This window comes from Elephantulus edwardii, unplaced genomic scaffold (assembly GCF_000299155.1).
Source record: "Elephantulus edwardii isolate Elephantulus edwardi_28Jun2011 unplaced genomic scaffold, EleEdw1.0 scaffold00045, whole genome shotgun sequence".
Classification (NCBI taxonomy): Eukaryota; Metazoa; Chordata; class Mammalia; order Macroscelidea; family Macroscelididae; genus Elephantulus; species Elephantulus edwardii.
In genome coordinates, this window is record NW_006399795.1 from 3,251,946 (window position 1) to 3,274,404 (window position 22,459).

The 22,459-nt window shown below is 41.4% G+C and overlaps 1 protein-coding gene across 1 annotated transcript in view; it reads right to left on the bottom strand.

Moving 5' to 3' along the window:
* KIF1B (kinesin family member 1B) overlaps positions 1 to 20,838 on the bottom strand; it is a 201,412-nt gene extending 180,574 nt beyond the window's left edge. Inside the window, exon 1 of the mRNA XM_006885766.1 lies at positions 20,768 to 20,838. The gene's annotated coding sequence lies outside the window, so the exon portion shown is untranslated. The remainder of the gene's footprint in view (positions 1 to 20,767) is intronic.
* Positions 20,839 to 22,459: the final 1,621 nt, after the last annotated feature.

The following is a 22,459-nucleotide window of genomic DNA, read 5'->3' on the forward strand; positions in this document are numbered from 1 at the left end:
TTTTTAATATAACAAGAGATATTTATAAATGGGCATTAGGGTCTTTGTCTCAGCTGGGCAAGGGATAAGGTGAGGCATTTTTAATCTCTCCTCTCATCTCCTCCTGTAGCAGTCAGATCTGATTTGACGGCACACACAAAAATAATAAAATAAAATAAAATTTTTTATTAAAAAATTTGCAAATAGAAATACCATTTGACCCAGCTATTCCACGACTGGGAATAATACCCTAAAGAAAACAGAACTGCCACACAAGTAGATATATGCACACCCATTTTTATTGCTGCTTTGTTCACAATACCAAAGACTTCAAAACAATCCAGATGCCCATCAACAAACGAATGTATAGAGAAGCTCTGGTATAGTCACACAATGGAATACTACGCAGCACTGAAAGACAAGGAACTCATGAAATACTACACAAAATCGGTGACCCTGGAGGACATTATGCTGAGTGCAATATCTCAGTCACATAAGGACAAATATTGCATAGTGCCACTGTTATAAAATGGGACTGACATCAGGGTTGAGGGAAGACAGAAAGGAAAGGAAGAATAATATATATTGCATTGAAATAGATGAGGGAGAGAACTGTTTAAAAGGAATATATGATTAGGTATTATTTTCATGACAAGATTCCAGAAAAAAAAATGCATAATAAAGTAGACTGTGGACTTAGGAAGTGGGGGATTGTATACACAATGAAAGAAATTTTTTTTTCAAAGAGAAAAATGAACCGGGGGGAGAGTGGGCAGGGAGGAAAATGTACAACAATGAATGAGTGAATGAGAAAAAAATTAAATGGGAAGAATATGCTGTAAAAAAAATTTAAAAGACCACAACTGAAAAAAAAAAAAAAAAAAAGAAAAAATTCCAACCAAACAGAAAAACCTGTTATCTTCTCTCCAAACCAAACCATCTTGTAAACATTTTCATTTCTGTCAACATCATTCATCCAGTCTTCCTATCCTAAATCTTGAAATCATTTTTAGGTATTTCCTTCTTTTAATCCCTGTTATTAGTATTAGTATTGACATTAATACTACTATATGGCATTGTTTAAAATATGAATTTGTATTATTTTATCGTCCCTTGTGGAAAGCCAAATATCAAATTTAATGTTACTAATAAACCAAATGCTGTATCAGGATATAAGGGAGGCATGCCTTAAGAGTCATCATCTTTGGCTGCAGTTCTCCCAGCTGTTAGCCTCATCTTCACTCTAGTCTGATCCCCATTCCTGTGTGTCCCATCTCTGACTTTTCCTTAGGTTGACAACAGAGATTTGACTGCAGCTGGCACCTAGCAGACAGAGCATGCGCAGTTGGAGGATGGGCGCTTCGTGTACCGCCTGCTGCGCTTGCCCATGTGCGAGTACCTGGTGAACTTCTTGCACAAGCTGCCGCGGCTGCCGGAGCGCTACATGATGAGCAGCACCCTGGAGAACTTCACTATCCTCCATGTGGTGACAAACAGAGACACCCAGGAGCTGCTGCTGTGTACCGCCTACGTCTTTGAGATCTCCACTAGTGAACGTGGAGCCCAGCACCACATCTACCGCCTGGTCAAGGACTGAAGGGGAACCCCCAAAACTGACTCACCCCTGAATGCTCCCCTTCCTAGGCAGGACCCCATCAGCTCTCCCCACGCTCATTTTGGGAGGGTGGGGGCTGGGATGAAAGGGAACTGACCTCAGAGACCTGAGTGAGTAGAGCTGCCTTTAATGTTGAGAGGGGACCCCAAAACCTGGAGCTTCATTTCTGCTCCCTGGTCTTGATGGAATGGGCTGGGATTGAGGGTAGCACTTAGACCCCAATATTGGGATATCATGGGGTGATGTCTGAAAGGACAGGACTCTAGGCCATCAGGCAGTGAGACAGGAGTGAGACCACCCTAGCCTCTTGACAGGGACCCCCACTATTTTGAAGGTTCTTCACTACTCTGTCACATGGATCACACATTGACTTGTCACCCCATCTTCCCGACTAATTTTCCAGCCCCCTAACATCTTCTGCATTCCCCAGTTACACCCCCAATCCCTGTGATGTGTTGGAATTGGTTTTGTTTTTTGTTTTTCTTTAAGTTAACCCTTTCTGTCCCAGAGCACAGCCAGGTGGGTTATGAAATATTATTTTTTTTAATATAACAAGAGATATTTATAAATGGGCATTAGGGTCTTTGTCTCAGCTGGGCAAGGGATAAGGTGAGGCATTTTTAATCTCTCCTCTCTCCCTAAGTGAGCCACGGGCTAGGCTGTGATGCCAGCCCCTTTTCTCTCAAAAGTGCTTTGGTTGTGTTTTTTTGATAGAATATAAAGCTATTTTACAAAAAAAAAAAAAGAGTCATCATCTTTCTTAGTTTGTATTTACTCAATCTCTCCCTCCTGAAATTAGCATAAGGTAAACTATAGAGAAGAACTCTGCCTTATCTGCAAAAGACTTCCCCACGATCCTTTGGTTTTGTTTTCTCCTCCCTTTTGATTATCCTTTGTTAAACTTCCTGATGATTCTCAATAAAGACACAGAGAGGCATGGCTTGGGCACTTCAGTCATCAGGACTGCTAGCTCCCTGTCTTTACTCTTATCTCATTCATGGCTGTCTGTCTCATTATTACTTTACCCTCGGTCTGCAACACTCCTTTCTTTTCTATTGTCACTATTCTAACCCATATTATTACTACTCTACACCTAGAATACATGCAACAGCATAACTGTTCTTTGAATTTTTAAATCTCATTCAAAAGTCCTTACTACACATATATATAAAGCATAAGGATCTGGTGGAAAGGAGACAAGTGTAGATTCTCCCAGTCTGGAATTCAACAGGTTTGACATAGCTCCTAAGGATAGGGTTTTTCTTTTTTAATTTTTTGTTTTTTAAGTTTTCCAAAGATTATGTTGCAAATCACCAAGTGAGAACTGCTGCTTTGAACAACTAAATGCTTAGCTGCAAGATTAACTCTCCAAAAACTCAGATCACTACCAAGGTCACTGTTGCTGTTATGTGCCATCTAGTCACTTACGACTCAAGGATCCAATGTACCAGAGTTCTAAACGCTGTTCTATCCTGTGCCAACCTCACCATCTCCGACACACTCATTCCCACCACCCCAATCACAGAATCGATCCATCTCATCAAGGGTGTCCCTCTTCTGTGCCATCCCTCCACTGTCCCAAACATGATGTCTCTCTCCAAGAATCAGTCCCTCCTTGCAACATGCCCAAAGTATGTCAGACGAAGCTTCAGAATCCTTGACTCCAAGGAGCATTCCAGCTTCACCCCCTCCAAGACAAACCTGTTTAGTTCTCCTAGCAGTTCATAGTATATTCAACACTCTTCTCCAGCCCCACACCAAGGTCACTACCAACTCAAAACTTGTAGCTCAGCGCTTGCAAGATCAAGACTAAAGCCAAGTAGTCAGATCCCTTTACTATCTGCTTCCTCCCACAGTCAGTCCTCCTATAAACCACCTATACATTCTTTCACACTTTCTTACTATTTCTTCCCTATAGTAGGTTTATGAATCTCAAAGTTTCTTCTCTTTTTTAAGGCCCAGTTCCAGTTTTAGATAGATAGATAGATAGATAGATAGATAGAGATATAAAGATAAAGATATATAAAGATAAATTTTATATATATCTCTCTCTCTCTCAAAAGTTCTCAGGTATTCCAGGAATCAGTTGTATTTGCTCTAATACTTACAGTCCTAAAGACATTATATGAACAATGCTATCATATTATGACTGTATATTATCTTGTATTGTTCTTTAATAATTCTTAAAACTAAAATCCTTAAAAAACCCAAAACTCTAAAATCCTATTTTCTCAAAGATCTTTTTGACTCCTTAAAAAAAAAGTAACTAAATCCAAGCTGAAATAAGACATTTCAAGATGATAAAGGTTTAGCACGTCCAAAAGCAAGAAATCTATCAAGGATGAATGAGATCATATTCATACAAGTTTCAAGGGCTCCTAGTGGCCTAGAAAGAATAACATTAAAAATACTAATGAATAAAAGGATGCGTTAAGCAGACGAGGGGGAACAGCGGCGCCCACGCCCCTCCCCCACAGGGGGGGCGCAGCGAATGTCGGGAGCAGGGGCCAGGCGCGCCCCGGAAATTTTTAAAAGATGGATCCAAGGGGGCGGGAAATATTAATGAATAAAATTTCATGAGTTCACAATGATACTTATTAAAAATTCTGAAAGCTAGCAAATAAAACATATCTAGCCTGTATATCCCATATAAACTATGTTTTGAAATAGCCAAACTGTCATTGAGAGTAATTTCAGCTCATCAGTGGAGGAAAAACGACTCAGTCAGAATGTCATCATTTATAGTCCTACTAATATAAAAGTTCTTAGAAATAATCATCATTGGTTATTGAAAAAAAAGTTGATGGGGAATATGATGATGTATGAATTAGGCTGCCAGCAACTAAACCACATGATCAATCTTTAAAAAAATCACTAAAAAGTGGAACCTTGAAGTGCTACGCTAGGAAGCACACAGCATCTAGAGCTATTTTCCTTACCTCTTAAGAAAACTTAAACCAACTCAAGGCTCAAATCAACTGCCAGGTGACCGAGAGAACAAAGAAACTATTTAAAGGACATTTTGATGAAGTTGCCAAACCCAAACACAAAATATTCTCATTTCTTTAAATAATAATGAGAAATGAGGTGGGGAAAATTAAAGAAACATGCATTCCTATATTTATCAATAAACTGCAATGACTTTTCAATCAATGAAATTTATAAAAAGAGATTCTTAAAAAATAATTATATTTGGAAACAAGACTGTCTAAACATTGATAATTATTAAATACTATGTGTTTAAATTCATTTTTGTGGGTTTATGTGTATTCTCTCAAGGGCCTAATCAGCAGTGTGTTACTACCTAACTTACAAACAAGACAAAAGGCTGAACCAAGGCTGAAACATCTCTGTTTTAGAAATAAAGTACTATGTAGTTTTTATTATAAATCAAACAGTAACAGGGATGTGTCCTGTCTCCATACCTTTTTAACCTATATGCAGAACAGATTATCCGAGAGGCTGGGCTCTATGAGGAGAAATGCAAGGTTCAAGATTGGTGGAAGATCTATCAACAATCTGCGTTATGCAGATGACACAACCCTGCTTGCTGAAAATGAGGAGGACCTGAAGATCTTGCTGCAGAGGGTCGAGGACTGCAGCCTGCCATATGGATTGAGGCTCAATGTCAAGAAGACAAAGATTCTCACCACTGGGCCAACTGGCAGCATCAGGATGGATGGTGAAGAGATTGAGATTGTTCACAGCTTCAGTTTGCTTGGCTCCACAGTCAACACTCTCGGCACCAGTAGCCAGGAAATTAGAAGACATATTGTAATGGGCAAGTTACAGCAAGTAACAGCAGTTAGGGACCTCTCCAAAGTACTGAAGAGCAATGGTCAACTGGCAGCATCAGGATGGATGGTGAAGAGATTGAGATTGTTCACAGCTTCAGTTTGCTTGGCTCCACAGTCAACACTCTCGGCACCAGTAGCCAGGAAATTAGAAGACATATTGTAATGGGCAAGTTACAGCAAGTAACAGCAGTTAGGGACCTCTCCAAAGTACTGAAGAGCAATGGTGTCTCTCTGGAGACTAAGGTGCGTCTGATACAGGCTATGGTATTCGCAATCATTTGTTATGTATCAGAGAGTTGGACAATGACTAAGGAGGATAGAAGGAGAACTGATGCCTTTGAGCTATGGTACTGGAGAAGAGTATTAAGGGTACCATGGACTGCTAGGAAGACAAACAGATTCATCCAGGAAAGGGTCAAACTGGGCTGCTCCTTGGAGGCAAGGATTCTAAGGCTCCGTCTAACATACTTTGGACATGTTGCAAGGAGGGACAGGTCCTTGGAGAGGGACATCCTGCTTGGTAGGGTGGAGGGACAGCACAGAAGGGGAAGGCCCCCTATGAGGTGAATTGATTCAGTGATTGGGATAATCGGGATGGGTGTATCGGAGACGGTGCGATTGGCACAGAACAGAGTTTAGGGATGTTGTACATAGGGTCGATATGAGTCACAAGCAACTTGACGGCACATAACAACAACAACAACAACATATTCAATATCCAATGAGTCACGCATTATGATGTCCTCACACTTCAACAAAATACCTTCTCTGCCTACCTATCTGACCAGCATTTCATCTCACCTACAAAAGCAAAGCCAATCTCTATCTTCACCTACTCTAACAACACTAATATTTCTGTCTCTGTTCTGCTTCTCCTGATGTCTATACCATTCTTCCATTCCCACAGTCAAAAAGTCTGCCTCCTATTTCTACTACTTTTTAAAAAAAATTTTTATTTTGTCTGTGAGTACCGTCAAATCAGATTTGACTGGTACAGGAGGAGATTGTCCCTCCTTCTCCAGCAAAGCATCTGGTGGATTCATCTGCACACCTCTGGGATTGCAGTGCAGTTTCTTGCCACTAGGCCACCAGAGCTCCCTTATTTTTACTACTTCTACCATCAAGTCTTCAATACTTCTCACCTTAGACTCTAACCTTCGTAAGCAAGTTTCTCTTTCTTTCTCCAACTGCATCTATACTACACAACAACACAAGATTTCTTTCTGAAGTGCAGCTCTAGTCATTTCACTGTCCTACTTGTAAATATTCACATTTCTCTACTTTCTATTTGGCAATAACTAATCTCTCCACACTTGCATTAAGGTGTTCTGAAGCAATCTACTTTCCATCCATTACCGTAACAACCTTCCACTGAAGGGTTTCCTGAACCTGTTTCTTGGCAACGACTAATCTCTTGATACTTGTATTAAGGTGTTCTGCAACAATCTACTTTTCGTCCATTCCCTAAACAACTATCTACTGAAGGGTTTCCTGAACCTGTTCCATGCTTTTCTGCCCCTATGCATTTGGATCCAGGGCTCTCTCTACTCACTATGCCCTTATTCCTCACTTGTTCTTCTCAAAGTTCAATTTATTCTTCTATGCCCATCTCACTTTATGCCTATCTCTAAAGCCTTCAGAGATTCTCCTCAATTACCAAACCAAATAAAACTGCTTTTCCACTGGCTACTTCTGAAGTCACTGACATTACTCAGGGCAGAATACATCATTTATTTGGCTTAGTTGTCCTATGACCTTTCCGTTTTAAAAGGACACAACAGGATCCTAGTCATGTTTCTAAGCTCACACATTACAGGATCTTGAAAATAGTAGATAAAATATTTTTATTTGGCTTGTACCTAGGTGTGTCAAGAGATGAGTATTTGAACGAAAATAATGAAAAGCCTAACCTGCTACAGAAAATAAGATGAACTGTTTAATCAAAAGAAAAAGGACTTGAAATGAACCTCAAATTCCTTCCTAAATAAAAAAGTTAACCAACCTTTTGAAAAGATGAACACACATTTTATAAAATCACTCTTCAGATATCCTGACTCTATTCCCCCCATCCTCCAGTGGGTTTTCAGAGGCAGTAAATTGCACAGAGAAGACTGCACATCCTTCTCCCATGGAGCAGCTTGTGGATTCAAACCAAGTGTGTTTGGGATTGCAGCGCAGCTTCTGACCAATAGGCCACCAGAGCTCCCTCAATATACATTTTCTAAAATCACTTTCCAAATAACGTTAGCCCACTTTTTTTCCCTCTCCTGATTTAACTTTATACGGTGGTAAACTAATAACTCTGGTGGCATATTCCTTAGCATGTTACTCTGCTAGCAAAAGGCCAAGGGTTTCCATTAGTTTGAAACTATCAGCAGCTAATTGGGAGAAAGGTGGGCAGTATCCTCTTGTTAAGATTTCCAGCCTCAGAAGCCCAATGGCAGGTCACTACAAGTCAGAACCGACTCAACAGCACTGAGTGTGAAAGGTAAAACTCTCAGCAGTTCCTTAGGAAAATAGCGTGGTCGGTAGTCTGTTTCCACAAAGACATGGTGTCTGAGAAACACTATTGGGCAGTTCTGTTTTATACGGTTGCTATGAATCTGAATTAAGACAGTGGGGGCTTTTTCAGTTCTTAAACTACAACCATCTTCAAAAATGAGCTAATTTTATACAGCAGTAGGAACACAATAAGATTAGTACTATAGCAGGAAACTACAGTTCAGTGGGATATAGTTTCTTGACTATATTTCCTTACTACTATAAACAGTACCTTTCATACAGCAGCTGTCCAAAAAACTTACAACTTCAAAATGCTGTTTCATTAAAGAATTATTGATTCTAAGAATCTAAAAGTTTACATTTTAATATACAGTATTCTGAAGAATGTATAAGAAAATATTTCTTCTGTAATACATTTCCCAGGGTCTGAAGATGTAAGAGAAAAAGGTAGGTATACAAGATAGACATATATACTCCAAATCACTGACATAGTCTTAAGTTCTAGACTGTTCCTCTGACCAGCTTTCCTTTATGACATAGAATTAGCAGCTTAGGAAAGCATAATAAAGTAAAAATTCCAGAAGCTTCCCTTTACACTTTAATACTTAATAAAACGGTTAGTCTAATTAATTTGAATTTTCTCTCCAATTTCTGTTCAATGGCTTAATTTTTTTAAATGTTTTAATTTAATTTCTGAGTTCATGTTCTTGTGTTCCATCAAGTTGGAACTGACCTACAGCTGACCCTCCAGTGGGTTTTCAAGAGGCAATATATCATACTGGAGGAGACTGCTCAACCCTCTACCCCAAAACAGTGGGTAGATTCGAACTGTATACCTTCAGGATTGCAGTACAGCTTCTTACCCTACGCCACCAGAACTCCCTCTTTATGAGAAAAATTCATTAGTAGATATTCGATAAATGTTATTTGTGGGGTAAATCATAAAACACAATTTTGGATTTAAATGAAGCATTTTTGACATTTTAAAATTATGTTACTGCTTTTAGGTTAGTTCTGACTTATAGCACCCTAAGCATGACAGAGAAGCACTGCCTGCTTCGGCACCAGGCTCAAAATCCTTGCCGCATCTGAGCTCTTTGCTTCACAGCCTCTGAAATCTACTGGGAAGGTCAACTAAGAGTTGGTTCCTACTCAATGACACATTAACAGCAAGAACCCTATTGGCCTTGTGGAATTTTTGTTAGCTCTCAAAGAGAGAGACTCGAGATAATTAGAATTCTAAGAAGGCTCTTGAAAGACAAGCCTGACAAGTGACTTTCAAATACATCAACCCCTGAAATCCTATAAAGCAAAATTCTACTCTGAAAAGTGAAGTTGCCAGGGTCAGAATCAACTGACTTCATGCTCAAACTGATGGTTTAGCAAAGTTAACAGAAGAAGGAGTTAAAAGAATAATAGTTTTGTGCTAAGTTGGTTTTCATAATATCCCATTTTCCTATACAAAATGGTAAAATATTCTTTAAAAGATGTAATTTCATGTCATTATCTTTGTAATACAAAATCTCCAACTGGTTCCTACTCCTCACGCACAATCAACAAAAAAAAAATTCAAGAGTCTACACTATCTAATAATCTACTTCCTCTGTCTCAGTTTTAACCACTCAATTCTAGGACAACTTCTCCACCAGCATTGTCCTATAACATGTGCAAGGAGACTTGTAGGTTAATTTACCTTCTCGACCTATTATAACCTCTATCTTTCAAGGACAAGGTCAAAAGTTGTTATGTGGCAGGAAGCACTAAGTCACAGATTCTGTGATCGCCTTTCCTTTTCTTTGCTTCTTGAAACTGCTCTGGTAACTTATTTTTCACTTATTTCTTTCTGTCCTATGTTGCACTTAGTAGTTTATTGAACTCACATAAATTAACACTTTATTCAGTACATATTTGCTGAAATGTAAAATAAATTTTTACTAAGAAATAGCCTTCTGATAATTTGCTATATAATGGCAAATTGGTACTATCAACAAGCAGTCTTTTTAAAAGATAATTTTCACTATTGAGTTAAATTTTAAAAATAAATTTTAATTTAACAAATTATTAGAAACCCACAGATAAATTTCTGTAGATCCAGAGCCCATTTTGAGATACAATGGAAACTGTCTTCCACAATGAGTTGTGCATCTCTTAGTCTAGCATTTACTACTGCCCATTAAGACCACAGGTTTTAGGACACAACTTTCTACTACTATCACTGTACTTATAAAATGGGTCAGAACAACTTATTTTTCTGTGTATGTGAACTACCAATTTATTCTTGGCCTTTGCCTTTATAGATAAAAATCAACTGTAGTCAAGTTGTACAAGTTCAACATAGATCATGGTAGAAAATATTTATCTCTGTATTCTAAATCAATGCCAAGAATCAGATAGCATAAGAATGTGCCAAAAGATTAGATTTCAATCTCAAATGTAGCTAAGCAAGCTTAGGTAAGCTTCCCAACTGTTCTCTGTTGAGTTCTAGCTAAAAGAAAATAGTGTGATTAGAGTTTTAGATTAGATACAAGTCTACATATAAATAAAAAAATCAAATATCCTCCTTTTCACTAGTGACAAGATTTTCTTGCTATTAAACCAATGTGTGTCAAGAAAAACAGGTCACTGGAGGATACTGAAGTAAACTGGTAGAACACAGTCCACAAACACAAACTTTGGTTGAGTCGTGACTGGGGTCTTAAAAATTTGCAAATGGTCATCTAAAATGCAATTACTGATTTCTCCTCCATCAGAGCAGAGAAGATTGGGGGAAGGGGAGAAATTAAGATTCAAAGCAACAATTAGCCCAAAGGACTGACAGATGATTTAAACTACTGTCTCCGATACTCTAATGCCAGAAGAACTAGATGGTGTTCGGCTACCACATTCATCCATTCATCAGGATCATGAAGAAAAGTCCTTGACAGAGAAGGAGAGAGGGGGATGAAGAACAAAACTGAAAATCATAAAAAGATAAGGTTTAGTAATCGGATAGAGGCCGGGAGAACAGAAGGTACACTCAAGGCTCAACTTCCAGCCAATGCTGGACCTACAAAATGATTAACGGCAACAGGGAGGAATTATAATCCTCAACACAATCAATCAGAAAAGACCAAAAGAGCGGCACATGCCCAAATATGGAGCTGAGAAGGCAGCCAGGGGCAGAAAAGGAGGAATGAAAAGAGGACCTCAGGAAGAAAGCAGGAAAAGTGCTATTTATTATGTTGAAGGCACTATAATCAATGTCATGAAACAAAATGGTTAAAGACTGTTAAATGGAAAACTAATTAGCTCTATAAACATACACCCAAATTGGGAGGAGGGGAAGAGGGAAAACAAACAATAGGTCCCAGGACCCATGGCTTAAAATAAGCTACTCTAAATGAAAGTAGTATTTTTTCATTTCCCCTCTCACTCCTGAAATCTTTAATAAAATCAAACCCACTATACCATCGAGTCAATTCCAACTCACAGTGACCCTTCATCACACTTCCAAAGGTGTAAGTCTTTATGGGAGGACACTTGCACATCTTTCTCCCTTGGAGTAACCTGAGGATTCAAACCACAACTTTTCATTTAGCAGCCCAACACAGAGGCACTACTCTACCAGAGCTCCTTCAAGTTTGAATAGTCATAAAACTCTATTCACTGAGTTGCTTGAAGCATGTCCAATAGACTCTAGGAGACCGAGTGGATCTCTGCCACTCAAACCCCAACACTCCACTAATGCTCTGCTAGTGCCAATGTGAAGTTCTTCTATGGTCCGTGTGAATGCCGACTGACAAATGACACCTGCTTGTGAAACTGTCCACCCACTCTAAAATGAAATCAGCTCAGCCATGGTGTGAAACAAGAAGCGTCAACCTGAGGTTAGTTCAGGTTTGTTATGAGTCAAGGATCTTCTAAAATCTGCTCCTGCCCACAGCTCTGCAGCTACATTCTTGTGAGGCAGCTCACTATCTGAACAAGAATACAGGTCAAACTTTTTTGACTGTGTCAACAATGATAAGCAGGTATTCAGTATTTAATATGAGTATTTTCTTTTAGATGACAACACAGAATACAAGCATTCCAGGTTCTCACCAGAGGAGAGCACTGAAATTTCTGCTGGGATCCTCCAATTTATGTTTCTATCAAGTTCAATACCTCAGACATTAGTTATATATTCCATAGAAGAAAATACAATCTTCATAGTTTAGCTATATTTTAATGTTATAGTCTCAGTTTAGAAACCAGGTGGGTTACTTTAAAAATAAAAAGGGGTTCTTGAATATTTTTCATTCTATTCAAAGACTTGTTGATAACACTTAGTACACAATGTGAGTTCCTATAGCAGATGCCTTATTAACACCTTTCTTTTAGAACTTATTATGAGAAAGAAAAATTTCTCTCAAGAAACCACTGGGTTTTCTTTTACCAAAATTATAATTATGTAACTTATTTTTATCTTATTTTACTTACTTCAAAACGTGTAAAATTAAATTACGGTAACAACATTAGCCTCAGCAGGAATGTGAATTTCTTTCCTCATTATACAGTTTTTCTTGAAAATGTGTATTTTAAGTCTTTGCTCTCAACTCATTGCCGTCTAGTCTAAACCAACTCTTAGTGGATCCTCAGGCAGGGTCCCAGGGCTGTAAATCACATGGGAGAGGAATGTGTTTTTCTCCCAAAGAGCCACTGGTGGATTTGAACCACCATAGAGGCACGTCCTTTGGGTCAGCAGCACAAGTGCCTGTGGACTATGCCAACAGAGCTCCCTATAAATGTTGTTACTACAGGCTGTCACGGCAGAACCGAACGACAGCTGGCCTTCCAGGGGGTTTTAAGAGGCTCTGCGCTGTACAGGACATTGCCCATCTTTCTCTTGCCCAGCAGCTGGTGCAGCCTTAACTTTCTTGTCTGTGTGTTGGCAGAGCAACCCCTTATAGTGGTTGATGGTAAACTGTTCAAATCCTTCTAGAAATAGTAAGGGGTATAAATAATAAAGAACTAAAACTTCCCTGTAATAAACTACTCTGCTTCTTTAAGATTGGAAATGTTACACACAGGAGTTCTAGGTCCTTTTGAAATGGCAAATGATTTGTTAAACATATATTTACCGCAAAAAAAAAAAAAAATTCTACCTTCAAATAACCCAGAAAATCTTTTAAGAGTTATGCAAAAGAAACTTATTAACATGGGCATAAGTACTCAAAATCTGTGTGGAATGGATTTGAGTTGAAAAGCATGCATATCAAGAGAGTGAAAGCAGCCTTCCAAAACAGAAGCAGGTAGCTAGTTTAGTGAAGGAGGCAATGGAGTGGACAATGCTGATAGTACTACAAAGGAGTGATGCAGGGTAAGGCCTGAAATAGCCCCTAGCTTCTCAGCATTGCAGGGTTGAACACCAGGGCAAGCACAGGGTTAGTTTTGGGGGAGGGGGAAGCAAACCCCAGCCTGCTGTAGGGTGGAGAGTGACAAGGAGACGTGGGAAAACAATTACCACACTACTTCCAGACCAGGCTGGCAGGGCAAGAGAGAGCGAGCTAAAAGGAAATAGGAATAATGGAGGGTTCCCCCTTCCTGATGCCTCTCTTTTTTAAATGGGAAAGACCTGCATGTTCCTATGCTTTATTCATTCAATAGCTATTTGGTATCTATCACCTGAGAAGAATGTGTTCTAGGAGCATGGGATAACTCAATCAAAACAAACATCCTTGTCAAGGGAGAGCTTTTATTCTAGATGGACAGGGGAGGCATTAAAAATAATTATAGAAAGCATTAGGTGATCAAAAGCAGTATTGTTGTTATGTATCATCAAGTCAAAACAGATGACCCTCCAGGGTTTTTCAGAGGCTGTAAACTACACAGAAGAGTGCCCATCTTTCTCTTGGAAAGCAACTGGTAGAGTCAAAGCATCTGCCTTTGAGTTGGCAATTCAACTCCTTACTCTAGGCCACCAGAGCTCCATAAGCATTATGTGAGGGATAAAGACAGACAAGGTCAGGATCAGGAATGTGATGGGTAAGTGTCCTGTGCAGGCAGACAGAGTAAGACTCTAATGGTGGTGAGATTTAATAACGTTTTGAAGGTGATAAAGGAATTAGTGAGGCAGATTTCAGGATAAAACGATTCCAGAATTAGAACAAAGGTCCTAAGGTGGAATTGTGTCTTGCATTAGAGGGATAGTCAGTGAAGGGGAAGAAGTTGAAAACAGAAGAGAATAATTAAAGCAGTAAGTTCTTAAGAAATAGAAGGCTGTAATATTTAAAAAAAAAATCTTGCTGAAAATGACCCAAAATGACTGGAGCAGTACTTTAAGAACTATCAGAAATACAAGCTGGTTTAGAAGAGGCTGCAGCACTAGGGGTACCAATGCTAGTGTCTGATGTATCTTGGTGGGAAGCAGAGAGTACCAGAAGAATCTCTATTTGTGTTTTATTGACAGTTTAAACGCGTTTGACTCTGTGGATCACAACAAATTGGGACCAACACTGAGAAGAATGGGAGTCCGAGAAGACTCAACTGTACTCATGCTAAACCTGTACTTAAGAGCAGGAAGCAGTCTTAGGAAACATTGCATGGTTCAAAATTAAGAAAGGAGTACATCAGAGATGCACCCTCTCTCCATACCTTTTTCAATATGCAGAAAAGAACATTTGGAAGGCTGGTCTTTATGAAGAATGTGGCATCAGGATTGTAGGGAAGATTCATCAACAACCTGCATTATGTAGATGCTACAATCTTGTTCACCTTAACTGAGGAAGACTTGAAGTGTTTGCTGCAAAAGGTCAAGGACTGCAATCTTCAATATGGATTGCCTCTCAACAGCAAGAAAATAATTCTCACCACTGGGCCAACTGGTAGTATCATGATAGATGAAGAAGAGACTGAGGTTGTTAACAAGTTCCTCCACAATCAACACTCTCAGCACAAGCATTCAGTAAATCAAAAGACAAATTGCTTTGGGAAAGTCTACTGTCAGGTATCTCTCCAGAGTCTAAGGAGCAATGATGTCAGTTTAGAAACTAAGGTGCACCTCTGATCCAAGCCATAATCTCAAATTATTGCTACACGTCTGAAAGTTGGACAATGACAAAGGATGACAGAAGAAGAATCAATGCCTTTGACCTGTAGGGCTGGAGTAGAGTATTTAACATACCATCGACTGCCAAGAGAACAAACAGGTATATCCTGGAGAGGGTGAAACCAAGCTGCTCCTTGGGGGCAAGGATTATGAAACTCTGTCTCACCTACTTTGGGCAAGTTTCCAGAAGGGACCATTCCTTGTAAAAGACCATTATGCTTGGAAGGATGGATGCTCAGCACAGGACAGAAAGACTGTGGATGAGATAGACTGACATTAACGGTGGCAATGGGGGAAGATGTGCCAGAGACATTAAGACTGGCTCATGTTGAGGAGAGTTCAGAGCTATTGTTCATAGGGTCACTATGAGTCATAGTTGACTTAATGGCATAAACGATATTTAGAAAACAGGCCAAGGGATTAGGTGAAGTGAGGAAAGTAATCTCTTTTTCTGAGACTGTAGGAAAGACAATGATAAAGAGGGCAGAGATGTTTTCAAGCTTCTGAGGAAGAAACCAAGAAGTCAATGGCAAAAAAAAAAAAGAAGTCAATGGCTTCTTTTTCCCTGAGTTAAAAAAATACCCTCTCAAATTCATTACCTCTGCGTCAGAACTGACTCAGAGTTGACCCTCCAGCAGGTTTTCAGAGGCTGTAAATCACATAGGAAGAACTTGTCTATCTTTCTCCCACAGAGTAACTTAACTGGTAGATTTCAATCAGTACAAATCCTTGACCACCAGGCCACTAGAGCTCCACCTTTCCTGAGCAGGCAAGTTAGTTTGTTTTCATTTTGATGATCAGTTTATGTAGCAGGCAAGTTTTTATGACAAGTATGAGGCAGTAGGGAAGTTTGAGAAAAGTGAGAGAGATTTTAGTGTTTCCACCATAAAGAATGGAAGAAACCAAAGAGTAGAATTATTTTAATAGATGCCAAAGACCCAAAGACAGACTCAGGGGAGAACTAAAAACTGCACATTAACTGTGGCATAGATAAATGGAGTGTAATGCTTCTCCAAGGCAGCATATAGAGGTTATGGGTGCAGGGGTGATGCAAGGCTGTCATCTATCTGAATAGCGGATCTGCAGAACAAGGAAGAATAAAAACTGCAAGTGCTAGGAAGAAAATAGGTAAAGCAATGTACTCCAGAGGGGCCACACACTGTAAGAAAGGGATGAAAATAAGTCTGGTCTGATGGACTGGAAGAAAGGAAAGGCTCAAAAGACTTGCCACGGGACAGGGAAGGAGATATGGAAATGAGAGTTGTAAATTACTAATTTAAGATCTGGAGGAGAATTGGAGATCTGATGGTGATTGCATGTTAGAATATGTAGCCACAAAACTGAGCTAGTAGAACAAAACACAGCCACAGTTTACTTGATGAAGTCACGGGAATTTTAAGGTTAAGAGATGTGAAAGGGGAGTTAACTGCAAAGGAAGTTCAGCAATTATCAACTCCAATAAACTTAGAAAGATCACATAGCCTCTAAGATGACCATAAAGCTGCTTCCCAGAACACAGACATCCAACACAGTTCCATGTTCCTGTTTCTTTATCATTTCTGACATTGATATTGGAAGCGGGAGTGGCATCCACTTCCTAAACAACATGCCTCTGGAAACTGCATGAATGTTGATAAATGATGAAAGTTATAGAAAGGTTTCAGGCCTTTTGTTCAAAGGGTTGCTAGGAGTCGTGCTCAACTCGATGGCAATCAACAACAACATTTCTCTAACATTATGACATTAGCTGCCTATTCTCTTCCAGCCTGCAAACACTCAGAATTAGAACCAAGATCCAGGCTAAAATGACACTGTTCTTTGAGTTCATTACTTCCCTGGAATGATTCACAGAAAAACTATGCTTACAACTACTGGTTTCACTACTGTTATTATTATGTGTGCCACTGAGTTTGAACTAACTCACAGCTGACCCTCCAGTGGGTTTTCAGAGGTAGTAAATCACCTAGGAGGAAACTTCCCATCCTTCTCCCAAAGACTACCTAGTGGATTCAAATGGTTTCTGCCTTTAGGATTACAGCGTCACGTCATACTACTAGACCACCAGGGCTCCCTTCATTATAGTAAAAGGACAGAAATAAGATCATCATTAAGCAGAGTTTCATAGGCAAGGAGGGTTCCTGATGCAGCTGCACAGTGTCACAGTGGGCAAGAAATTCACAGAGCCTTAGAGTGACTGGCCTTTCATTGGCCAGCATGGCATGCTACACTAACTCCTTCCCCCTGACACTAGTCAAGCCCTGCCTTCCAGCTGAGTGTCTTCTAGTGTGATCAGCTCCTGCTCTCCAACACAAATTATCCAAGATGGTCTGGAAATCTCAGACCAAGGCATCCCAATTACTTCATGGATTATTTTTCAAGAACCAAAACCAAAGGACACTTTACTGAGGGTTAAAAACTAGGTCCTTCACCTCCAAGCCTCTGTCTTGGCCTCTTTATCTATAAAACAGGGATAATAACAGTTTTGCTTTTATACGTGGTTGTCACAAAGAGTAAATCAGTTTATGTAAAGTGCTTCGCTTTGGGGCTGGTACCTATATAGTGCTCAACAGAGGTTATTGTTGTTACTTATCTGCAGATGGCAAGATGATGTCAGAAATACAGATGTAAGAGAGAGTTAAGCAAGTTATCCAAGTCTTCAAAGGAAGCAGAGAATGGTGGAGAATGATAGAGCAGAACTATATGTTTGGTGTAACAATGTAACAAAGAGAAAAATATTTCAAAACCTATGAGACAAATTTTGTCCTGTGCCTTATACCACATATACAAATAACTACAAACCAATCATTAAAGTGACAACTGATACATTTAACTGATAATATTTACAATAATAAACATCACTATAAAATAATAAAATCTCTAGTGAGATAACAAGCTAGTTAGATCCCAAGACACTACATAGAGGAAAATCTGGAAGCCTCAATGGCATGGCAGTGATACACCAAACTGGACAAAAAAGGGAAAGGTACTGAGATTAATCTTATCTCACCTTATCTATTTACAAATGACTAAATGTAAGTCCCTTGAGGACAGAGAAGCAAAGTTCTAGAAGCACATCAAAGAGATGGTAATGACTGTAGTAAAAGTAAGTCTCAATGAAGCACCTGGGCCTACCAAACAGAAAACACAACTTGGAGAGACAACCAAGGCAACTTTTGCATGTTTTCCCCATCACAAGCCACATTTGTTTCTCTTCCACTCTTATGAAGGAGGAACATAAAAACTCCTAAATGAATGTATATTAATTCACATTCTTTTATGACCAAGAAGTTCACCAGTATCCATTCAAACAAGGTCAGCTTTTAAAAAAGCACACATACACAAAATAACAATGACATGATGTCAACTGGATATACATTTAACTTTAGAGCCTTGTGAAATGAAACTGTATCAGTTTATAAGACCAAACGGATATGCTCACTCCTAGAAAACTTGCTGAGATTAGCAGCCTGCAAAAGGGCTTGTTCTTTGCTTTGTCCTTCCTGAAGAAAGAGAGGGCAGGAGCCCATTGTTGCTCTCTGCTTTGTACCCTGTACAAGACCATGGCAGGATAATGGGAGAGAATGTTCATGCCTTGAAGAGACAGTTGGCAGTCCTTTCTTTATTCCCTGCACAACTCAAGAGAATGAAAGAGAAATGAGAAGAAAACTATTTCTATCTAGTCTTGGGGGTTGGGGGGACTTTCTTTTAAGCTTTACAGGCAGAATTAGAATATATTTAGGGAAAATGCCAAAAAAAAGAACTTCACAGTCAGGTCTGCTTTTACCCAATGTTAAAATTATAATTAATCATCATTTTTTCAGATCTTTTCACGAATTAAGAACCTTTAAAAGTAAAATAAGAGATAAATGTCTTAAATGGGGCACAGAATTTTCAAACCACTATATTACAGTTCTCTTATATTAAGGTTATTTTTTCCAAAAAAACACTGGTTTTTCTTGAAAGCATATTTGATTCAAACTAAGTTTTCCAAAGAAAATGTAATGATAATTAAAAGAGGAAAAAATGAATTGTTAAAACTATACTTGGAAAATCCTACTTGAAGTTGCCTAAGTAGTTTAATTTAGGAAGTTACAGGATTTGCTCATTAAGGAGTAGAAGTGAAAGGAAAAGACACAAAGAACGTGACAGGTATTCATCTCTCCAGGGCCAATTCAGGCCCAAAATGTAAGAAGACACACTCAAGCCAAATTTCATTTCGGATCATTTCAAGATCTGCTTGATACTACCAACCCAAGTGCCACCTTCCTAGTCCAGCCGGCAACATTCTTTAATGACTCCACCTGCTTCGTAATCCTACAGTCACACCAACTTAATTAGAAAGCACTACCTCACTTGTAAGAAGAATACAAGCTTTTCCTATGACTAAGCTAAGCTGACAAAACGCCAGCCTTTAAATAAAATACCCACCCTGGTATCACTTCTCCTTTACAGCGATTCCAATTCAATCACTGCGTTCTCATCCAGCTCACACAGCTATGACACAAAGCAGCATGTTCAGAACAGCTGCCTGGTGCAACAAGAGATATGCCAGCAAGGGATCTGTTGACAATCTAATTTCAGCTACCTCGGGATGCCACAAAGATTACAACCGGCGTCCTCAGAAATATTGCTGCTAGCCTCTTGCACTGTCATTACATTCTGGTTTACTTAATATATGCACGCTGGACCACTCCATGGGGGGGGGGGGGGAATCTATGCATCCAGTGCCATCCTCTACCTTTCAAGGCCTCCATACTGGTAAACTGGTCTTAACAGTTCCTCGGACCTTTGTACATACCAAGCATCACCAGGCCTTCTAAGTGGATAGAACGCAAAAGGGTACTGAAAGCTACTATTTGATATTTTACACCACTAAAGGTGGAATTTTGAAGGCCCAGTTTACCTTGGAAGCTAATCTAGCGAAGTGCCAAGGAGTGGGGGGGGAAAGTGATTTGGGAGCTCCACTCTGGTGTAGGGACCAGGATGTTTTGTGTTGCACGAACAATGACTAGCTGGCTCCAGCAGCCGCCCCACCCCCACCACTTGGCTTCCGTGCGGGCAGTCACCATGAAAGCTGCCAGGACTGTCACTGGGTGCCTTACAGCCAGCGCACTTGGCTCCTAAAGGATTTGTCAGATCATCCTCCCAATATGGCTGCCCGAGTAAGCCCGCTCCGCCGCACGCCGAGACCACAGCAGCCCTCCCCACGGCTGGCCAGCCTCCAGCGAGCCCCCTCCCCTTCCCACCGCGCTCGTCTCGGAGGCCCTCGCGTCCCCCAACCCCCGCTTCTCACTCGGACTGGCGATGCTGGCCTTTTCTGCCTCCATCTGGCAAAGGGCATGATCACATTCCCGGTCTCGGCCCCCGTGTCAATCAAAACGAGGGAGAGGGGATGGGGGAGAAGGAGGTGGGACGGTTTCAATACGGAGCCGCGCTGTCCCCACCAGAAAGCCAGCGGACGGACAGACAGCAGCAGGTCGCTGACCGCTGTGCAGAGCTGGAGCCGGGCCCTCAGCAGGGATGGAGGGCGGGCGCAGGGGGCCCCCAGCAGGCCGCTGGACCCGAGCCCGGAGCGCGTTGCTGGCCAGGGAGGCGCCCTGCACCCCCGCAGGGAGAGCCTTCCCTTCCCCACCCCGCCCTACCGCACCCCACCCAGCGCCCCGGCAGGCAGCGCCCTCCGTGTCCGCGGCGCTCCTAAGGGCCTGGGACGCCCCCATCCGACCCCGCCCGGCTGCCCCGCCCGCTCTCGGAGCCCCCCCACCCTCATGTGGCCGCAGAGTCAACGGCCGACTGCCCAGCCGCCTTTACCTCCGCCGCGCTGCGGGCCGACTGGCGAGCTGCCGGGTCAGCAGGCGCCGCGTCGCGCGGGGGCGCGAGGGGCCCGGCACCGACGCACCTCAGCGCGAGCAGCGGCCGCAACGAGCCGCAAGACGCCACTCCGCAGCCCCATCACGCAGCTGCCCGGCCCCGCATCGAGGGCCGCGGAAGGGTGGAAGGCAGGGGCGCAGGAGGCCAGGCGCGGAGATGGGCCGGCGGTAACAGCTGCGGCTGGCGGGCAGCGGCTCGGCTGCGCACTGGCGCCTGCCAGGACCGTCGCCGTCAGATTGCCCCGCGTCTGTCCCCGCGAAACTCCGCCTGCAGCCCCCGACGCCGGACACCGCCCCGAGCCTGGCTGCCGCGCGTCACCTCGGCCCGCCCGAGCGCCCACGACTGACAAAGACACAGGCCAGTCAGAGCGCTGATCTCGGGCGGCCGACCAATCGTAGAGGAGCCGGGGAGCGGCGATCTAAGAGGAGCTGCGGAGACATCCGAGTGCCCCCTGGTGGCCTAGAAGCCCTCGCGGGGGTGCGGAGTGGGCGAAGCCGGCGCCCAGAATTCCCTCCTGGTTGACCCCCCTTAAGGGCAGCTGCGCCCAGCTGACCCGATAATCCTCCTTGTAAGGTGTCAAAAGGTTGGCTAAGTGAGGCGGCGGGCGGTTCTGTCGAGGGTCCCGGGCGCCCGTGGAGGAGTTGAGATTTAATATGGGAGGCGGCCGAAGTCATTGTCTGGAAAACATTTCACCGGTTCAACCCGCCAAACGCGTTACCATTGGAACTGAAACACGCAAAGGGATGAGTATATTCCGCCCGAGCTTCTTGGCCTATTCTTATCGAGCCCATCACAGCACCTCCCACTCACCACCTTGGAGGGAAAATAAGGCGGAATGAGTAATAGAAAAGCATGACTTGGTGGGCATTCCACTTGTCTCTTTCTGATACCACGTAAAGGCTGTGTAAAGGGACAAAATGCTCCTAGAGGCCCAATTAAGGACCCGAGCTCCCCTCTGCAAGATGCCCTTGAAGGAGAGTTACTCCAAGGCAGAAACCCAAGGAAGTCAAGTGCTCTTGCAGTGATTTAAAAAAAAAAAATCAGATTTAGATTCAGCTCAAAAAAATTGCCTGCAAGCCATTCAATGAACAGTTCGGTTTCATACTTAATAAAGAAAACATAATATCCATTGAAAATATGTGCTATTATCATGACAAGAACCTTATGGTTTCCTAAGGTTGTGAAATGCTTGTTATTTACTAGCAGAAATTGAAAGCAAAGGAAAATTTTCACCTCTGAACTCAGTACTTTGTTAATCGGGTGTGAGAATCTTAATTATAAACATAAGCACTACAACGTCTAAATTAATAAACCAATGATACTGGAAAATCCCTGCTCACACTGAAGTCCCCATACTCCCTTTCCAGTCAACCAATATTCAGTAAGAATTTATCATTTTATTTTGGATTTAAATTCCATCTATCTGCAAAATTATTTGACACAGCTTACAATAAAGTCGATAAGCAATAAAATTTCATAGGATTAGACTAGTTTTAATAGTCTAAAGAATATAGAAGAACATAGCAAACATTGAATGACTGTATGAACAAGGATAGTTTAATATTTAAAAACCTTTAAAACATCAATCAAAGGAATGTGCTACTGCTGAGCACAAAACTCAGCTTTTAGCTT